The sequence below is a fragment of the Lampetra planeri genome, chromosome 50 (assembly GCF_965212315.1).
Source record: "Lampetra planeri chromosome 50, kcLamPlan1.2.h2, whole genome shotgun sequence".
Classification (NCBI taxonomy): domain Eukaryota; kingdom Metazoa; phylum Chordata; class Hyperoartia; order Petromyzontiformes; family Petromyzontidae; genus Lampetra; species Lampetra planeri.
In genome coordinates, this window is record NC_136156.1 from 5,773,662 (window position 1) to 5,782,111 (window position 8,450).

Below are 8,450 nucleotides of genomic sequence, written 5' to 3' on the forward strand. Positions count from 1 at the left end.
ACATGAAGCACTCATTCACATGCGAGAGGCCGTATTCCCGATTCAGGACCCGCCTGAGAGATGAGGCCTTCACCAAATTCGTCTTCCTAGCGTTGTTCCCGCTGTGGCGCAGGGTCCGCTTTTCGGCATTGTCTTCTCCATTTGGCTCGGTCCAGGGCATCTTCAGGGGATGCGTTGACCGTCTTTATGTCTTCCTTTATTCGATCCATCATCCATCGCTTCTTCGGACGTCCGCGTGGACGGCGGCCCTCTGGCTCAATACGCGTGGCAGTCTTGGCCACGGATGACTCTTCACTTCGCATCACGTGGCCGTACCACCGAAGCCTTGCCTCAAGCATCTTGTCCACAATGGGGGCCACACCAAGTCGCTTCCGAACGTCTTCGTTCATGACACGATCCCATCGAGTGAGTCCGAAGCTCCATCTGAGCATCCTCATCTCCATGGTGTGGAGAGCTTGTTCGTGTACAGTTGTGTACAGTTGTGGCTGGCATTCACCAAATGAATCGACGAAAATAAAATAACACGACGTCCCGAATTCTCAATTGCATATCGCAATCGGAGTCTGTACTTAGACTGGAAGAATCCGATGAGCTATGAAGCTCTTTCTCACAGATGCCCAGAAGTGGCACGGGGTCAGAAAGTTCCAACAACAACAATTATAGGAGTGCAAAGTACAGGAAAGTTAAGCGAGTCACTGACTCTTTGGTTCTTTCGGTAAAGCCACGTAGTTAGAAATAAAATCAAACAAATCACGACGTTTCGATCGCAACACAAGCAATCGTCATCGGGTGGGAAAACTACAGCAATTGCTTGTGTTGCGATCGAGAACGTCGTGATTTGTTTTAATTTATTTCTAACTACGTGACTTTACCGAAAGAACCAAAGAGTATGGATTCCTGCAGTCACGAAATTTTCAAATCAAGATTGAGTCACTGACTATAAATACAAGTAAAACATGTAAGTACAAATAGGGTTTTTCCCCTTTTTTTTCTGGCAACAAAACTGACACGGGGTCAGAAAGTTCCAACAACAACAATTATATTGCCAGAAAAAAAAAAGGGGAAAAACCCTATTGGTATATTTTGGTACTGGCAAAGGAGGTCCCATGATGTAAGTACAAATTGCTTAATATCATCGTGTCCTTCAACCAGGTCAGATCCCACCGAGGTCCATTACCTCTTGACCACCAGGGTACCCAGCCAACCAAATCACACTTTTAACTTCAATATCGTAATGTATAAAATAATACATTTCTTTCGGAGGCTAAGCCCAAAAAAACGCTTATCAAGAGGGTCCTGGCATTGGCATGTTCTGTATTTGTCTCTTTTTGTTTTTATATAAATGAGAACACGAGGGGGGAGGAAGAATCCAGAGTTTCCAGAGAAACGTCGTGAGAATTGTATTTTATTATGTTTTATTTTTATTATTTCCCTTCTACGTGACTTTACCGAAAGAACCAAGACGATAAACCCCACACACGCACACTGTGACAACACTGCGTTCACAAAGCCCGCTTGCTTTACTGCCACCCCGAGACACCTCCGCAGCACGGGGGCCCCCCTCTGTGAGTTTCGCAAATCTTTGCGCGGCCCAAACAGCCCTCGCCTTCGCGGTGCGTGGCATGGATGGCGGCGGTGGCGGCCGTCACAGCTCTCTTTGTGCCAGCGTGGTTTGTGTTTTGGTTGCCCATGGCGCGCCACCCAAACACGACAGACAAAATCGGCTGAAGCCCCGCACACCGCTCTACGCCCCCGATCTGCCTGAACACGGTGGCGAGCTAATGTTGACCGAATGTGGCCACTGTGGTAATATTAGCGGGCGGTCTTCGTGATTTAAATATCCCGGCGAGTCTTGTCTGTGTGGCCCATGTACACGTGAAGAAACAACTATCTTTTTAAATCCTTTATATTAAGTTCACTTGCTTGCTTGCTTGCGCGCTTACGACCGTGCAAATCTTTCGGTCGTTTTTTAACCCACTTCCCGTGATCCAATCGAGCTGACATTTTGCACACAGACTCGTTGTGCGTGACAATTTATTTTCGTGAAATTTTTTCCAATAATTTTACACTTTTTAGGAAAAAATAAATTTCATATTTAATTTAAAATACCAATGTGATAAAAATGAAACTCTTACTCAAGAAAGAAATGAATAATAAAATAAAACCGATGCCACGCATATAAAGGATTTATAGTGAAAAACTTTGTTTTTACGGGTTAATTTTTTTTGCTTTACATGAGGGTGGTTGAGCCAGATATTTGAGTCGGGAGTAGTGGGAGTGTATCGCCGTGGTGATCGTGGTGGTGATGATGTTTCCGCCCTCCGTCGTATTTGTGAGTCGGGAATTGAGTGGCTGGCGCGCAGATGAGTTCACATACAGTGAGCAGGAAGTTTCCACGCAAGCGTATATCAAACAATCCCCCACCCCCGTTTCATTCCGATCCACTGCACTCAGAGGCGACGGCTTCTAGATAACCTCATCGTGCAATGCGAATAATGACAAAGAAAGCTCCTCGCGGGAGGAAGTAAAATTGGATTTAGTTCATAAAGAGGGGGTTTCGCTTTGTTAAAGCTGTCGCTCCCCACCGTACACGATCCTTCCCCCTAACAGTATCGATTTGTATGAAACGCGATATCGTGCACAGACGAGAGGCAGTGGAGTGCAATGCTTGCCGAGAATTGCCTCCAACGGCCCCTACTGGTTGCTGTGAATGGCTTTTAAAAAGTTATTTGTTCGAGCCAACTTTCGTTCCTGGAAATGCATTTAATTTAATATTGATTAGTGTTTGTGCACCGTTTTTTTATTTCTTCTGAATTATTTTCATACTTTCCATTTGGCTGCTTCTGCTCTAATTTCCATTATTGCTGAATGTACGACGTTGTTTTTACATTATTTGTTTTGGTTATGTTGCTGACCAGGGCGACTCTTGCAAATGCGACTTTTTCTGGTTTCTTGAATTCCCAGCGGGTAAAACAAACTAAACGTGGACATCTTGAAACTTCCTTGTCTTGGTTTGTAATGGGACAAGCACCTAAAAACATCACATAATTTACCACTTCAGCAACCGGCTGCTCCTTGGCCAAAAACCTAGGAGTTGTTTTTGAATACATATATTTATTGTTAAGGTGATTTCCTCTACTTTGCAACTCATTTTTTGTACTGCTTGTTGTAGCAACTCCTTGACCTGACCCTACTGAACATCTGTGGTAGGCTTTTTTCTTCATGGTATGTGAGCCGTAATTTAGTTTTAACATATTTCTCCATGCAGGGTCATTGCAGGCTGGAAAAGTGATACTAGAGGACAGGAATGGTTCTGACATCACTGATGTTAGCTGTGGTCGGGAATCGAACTCGGATAGCCAGGTTCATAGTGCAGCACGCTAACCGTTGCACCACTGCTCCAGCCCGAATTGGCACTTGTGTACCATGTGGTCAATGGTTTGAAATATGTCCTCCGTACATCCGATTAGCACGGTTGGCTACATACCGTGCGAGAGAAGTTCAACATACATGCAGACATATACTCGCATGGAGGTTCATAGACTTAACATCGAGATGCATACTCTTAGATGGAGAGCCAATATCCATACTAGATCGCGTAAATATAAATGTGTCAGCAAACCCACCACCAGCCAACTAGCAATGTTTGTGCAATAAACAGCATACCGGTGTGTTGGAGAGTAAACCTGAAATTATTATTGTCATTAATAAATAAATAACATTTTTTGCACATATATTTGTTGAGCAACTAAACAAGAGAGCGCAAGCGTTGCTACTAGCAGAGTGCATGTCTTAGTCTAGCACATTCCACAGCACGGTTTCATCAATAGCACCCCCTCTTGTAAAAGTCATCTCAATACAAATTCCTTTATCGCTCCCTTGGGAACATTTTCTGTAGCTCCGTTTATTTCTTGAGTTTACATTATTTGCATGAATGTAGGCGACTCGGGTTGGTCAATCTTTGCCATCCGTGCAAAATGTTTGGACACTGCCTCGGAGGATCCCCTTCAGGACCCCGCTCCCCACTGCCGTGAACTCGTGCAGGTCGCGTGATTCCGCGGGGCAAATCACACAAGCAGCAGCAGCAGCAGCACCGATGAGTTTGGCACAAAGTGCATCTAGATTTAAAGCTTTCGTGACTGCAGGGATTCATCTTCTTGGTTCTTTCGGTAAAGTCACGTAGAAGGGAAATAATTAAATAATAATAATAAAACATAATAAAATACAATTCTCACGACGTTTCGGCCACAACGCAAGCAGCCGTCCTCAGGTGAAGAACAGGTCTGTCGGAAAGACAGCGTCTGTGAAAAACAGGGCTGTTGGAAAGACAGCGTCCGACAGCCCTGTTCTTCACCTGAGGACGGCTGCTTGCGTTGTAGCCGAAACATCGTGAGAATTGTATTTTATTGTTTAATTTTTATTATTTTATTATTTCCCTTCTATGTGACTTTACCGAAAGAACCAAGAAGGTGCATCTAGAGTTAGAAGGCAGATGTCACGTTCCATGGTGCACCGAGGAACCTTGCCCTGAAACACCCTCGCCGCTTTCCAGCAGAGAGTGAGCTGCGCTTAATCTCCCTCTGAACGGAACTATTTTTACACGCTTTCATTTAACTCACTCTGTTGTTGTATCCTCAAATCTTGTAACTCAATTTTAACCCACTTCCCAATGTGGTATCGACTGCAAACTTGGTATAGTTATGTCATATACTGATGCCAATATTATATTCTATCATAAAAAATAAAAATCTATATTTTAAAACATTCTTTTTTCTATGTTATGTTTCGGCTTGGGTCTAATTGTCCACGCTCAACTGACGTTGGCTGTAATTGACCACGGTCCCTTACGTTATGGCAAGCTTCGGGGCCACTTTCTGGAGTCGTGGAGTTCTTCCATTCCTAGTACGGTACATTTCACTAAAGCGAGTTGTTTTTAAAAAAAGTTTCAAAAATATTACTTATTTTAAATACCCTCAAGTACGGGCGCCGCGGTGGCTAGGAGACGTTAACTACCTCGCCTGGTCTACAGGAGGTCGTGGGTTCGATCCCTACCCTAACGTCTGCTATATATTTTGAGTTTGCGTGTCTCTCTCATCATCATCACGGTGGCTATGAGATGTTAACTACCTCGCCTAGTCTACAGGAGGTCGTGGGTTCGATCACTACCCTGACGATGCCTGCTGCTGTATATTTTGGAGTTTGCGTGTCTCTCTCTCTCTCATCATCACGGTGGCTATGAGATGTTAACTACCTCGCCTAGTCTACAGGAGGTCGTGGGTTCGATCACTACCCTGACGATGCCTGCTGCTGTATATTTTGGAGTTTGCGTGTCTCTCTCATCATCATCACGGTGGCTAGGAGATGTTAACTACCTCGCCTGGTGTACAGGAGGTCGTGGGTGCGATCCCGATCCCGACCCTGACGCCTGCAGGTTTGTAGTTTGCGTGTTTTCCCTGTGGTTACGTGGATTGTCCTACGGGTCCTCCGGTTTTTCCCCTCCACGTTTAGAAACAACGTGCTTTTAGAGTATTTGGCTGCTATACATTTCCACACGATGATGAGCCACTTTGTTGAGCGGCCACTTGTGATAGCCAGGTCGCTTCTAAAACAAGCTATATAGCTCTGTGAGCCTAATAATATGTTCAAGCAAACGTAACACTGAGACTGCACGGGACCCAGTTTTCCACTGGCACATCCGAGCTGAACCCACTTAGGGATGATAATTGTTTTTTTACCCTTTTATCTGGCAACAAAACTGACACCTTTTTTTACAAGGAGTCATGTTTGCATAGACCACAATACCTGTAGTCATAATGCAAACAAAAAATATAACTCTGATAATGTATGCACTGTCCTTGAAGTTGATTGGTCCACACCCGAGACAGCTTTCCTTAGAGCCTAGTCTCACATGGTGTTGGACCAAATGACGCCAAAAGGTGTCAGTTTTGTTGCCAGATAAAAGGGTAAAAAACCAATTATCATAATTTTTTCTTCTGGCAAATGAGGTTCCAATGGTGTAAACCACTTAGGGCTGTCACGGTTCCCAGTAGTTTTCCACCGGTTGGTTTCTGAGCCGATCGAGCCATGAACAAAGGGTGATAAGTCTGCGTGACAGAACACCATGTGCCACACACACACTTTTACAGGTCGAGCTGGATGCGAGGCTGTTCCGGATCTCGGCTGCACGCAACGAATAACATCGCGGGCTATAACTGGAACAGCCACGCTGGGGCCAGCCCAGGCAGCCCGGCCTTACTGACAGGTCAGAAACAGGGGTCGGCAACTTGAGGCTCCGAAGCCACATGCGGCTTTTTAAGGACGTCATTTATTAAGGACCATCTCATATTCACGTGTATTGTGTCTCTTGAAATATCGAAAGGTTTTTGTTTTTTTACCGAATTCGAAAATGCATACTCTCCGTGTTATTCTTTTTTTCTATGGTTCTTTCGGTAAAGTCACGTAGATAGAAAAATAACAATAAAATAATAAAAAATAAAGTGAATAAAAAGTGTTATTTTTGTTGCCAACCCCTGGGCTAGTCGAATGCAACCTGGAATTTACCCAGAAGGGGCATCGTCCATGATGTCAGAGCTTCGTCTCGAGAATATTGGCAACCGTTACAGGAATTCAAACAGGGACCCACAAACCAAACACACCTCAAAGGACACCTCGCAAATAGCTGCCGACCTTCTTCTTGAAAGCAAAACACAAGGCTATGACGACATCAGACGTGACATCGCGTCCAGGTGAATTAATCGCTCGTGATTTGGTTCATTGGTCACGTGGACGAAGAAGTCTCAGTAGGGTGCGTTTGCATCCAGCACATATCTATCTCGAGGCCAAGGAGGGCAAAGGCTAGGGCAGGGGTCGGCAACGTACGGCTCCGGAGCCGCATGCGGCTCTTTACGGACTGCTTCTTGACGATATGTACGTATGTACAGTATGCACTCAGATGCATTGCGGCTCTTGAAATACTGAATTTTGTACCGAATTGGAAAGAAATGGCTCTTCTTGTTATTTTGGTTGCCGACCCCTGGGCTAGGGGCTAATGATGCGTTCAATGTGTCTGACAGTGCGGTCAGTACAATTTGAGGACACAGCGCCAGCAACGTGATGCGCGCGCGTTTCAACATTACACATCGCGGCGTGTGACGTCAGCAACGCAGCACGGCACGGCTTCTGCAGTGGGAAAACAACAAGCTGCGCCTCCTGACCTCGACTGGCACGACCCCCCGGACACGGCTCGGATGTGCCAGTGGAAAATGTGTACGGGAGTCTTTTTTGGGCAAAGACTTGGAGGGCTGTTTTTCAGAAGCAAAGCGATCAATGGCAATGCCCGATGTATGTATTGCGTGTTGAACTTCTTTCGCACTGTACGTAGCCAACCGCGCTAATCGGAGGTGCAGGGTGAGGACAACACACTAAACACAAAAATGAGCTCTAAATAAATTAGTTTAAAATATAGATTTAAAAGTGCATAGCTCCAGTGGCTTTCTAGTATCGCAAGGAAGAGCGTTCCAGATGGCCGCAGAAGTGCATCTGAGCGCGCGCGATGCGGTGACCGCCGTCTTTGTGCGATGGCCAGCAGCCAAAAGCCGCTTCTGCTGCGTCATGTTCCTTGACGAGATCAGTCAGGTATTGTGGTTCATTTGCGGCAAGCACTTTGTGTGTAATGTGTGCGACCTTCTAAGTGTATGGGTGTGAAAGGAACTACACAGTATAAGCTGCTATGAACAGCACACATTTACATACCCATTGAAAATCAACGAAATCCAAGAACGTTATTGACCGGTATTTAAATTGAGCACAGCACAAAAATAGCCTCGCTGACTGGTTTGACCAGATTTCTAGTAACAGCGATATATCTGACCACAATACAAAGGGGATTCAACCTGTTTGGGTTGAAAACACGAGTAGAATGGATTCTAAAGTATTGAAACCTGGGCGTGGTTAACAATGTGGTACCGTGTTATGGAGGGTTATCATTAATGTATTACTCACATGGAGTGATTGATGGTCGCTTTATCACCCTCTGTTGGTTTCAAAAGTGTTGAGTCAAGGAAAGGAGAGACGAGGAAGACCTTGGTGCTGTGTGGGGGGGGGGAGCGGTGGCGCAGTGGTTAGCGCATGTCTGAACCGGTCTCTCCCCTCGGTCGACTCAGCCTTAAATTAGTACACAGGGCCTTCATCAGCGCTCGCTAAAAACACTTTCCCCCCATCGTCTGTTGAGGCTCTTTGGGGGATTTTTGTCATTTTGAAAAATGTTCGCGCTGTACGTAGCCAACCGTGAGAATATTTCTCTCATCGCAGGGGGAGTTCCAGTCAATGTCTTCCACCACAGGCACACCCGAATCTTTACAGCGTGGTCCAGAATTGCTGTGACCCCCCCCCCCCCGCCCATTTAATCATCTAAAACTTAACTTTTTTGTATACCAGTGGGGGTGTGAAAA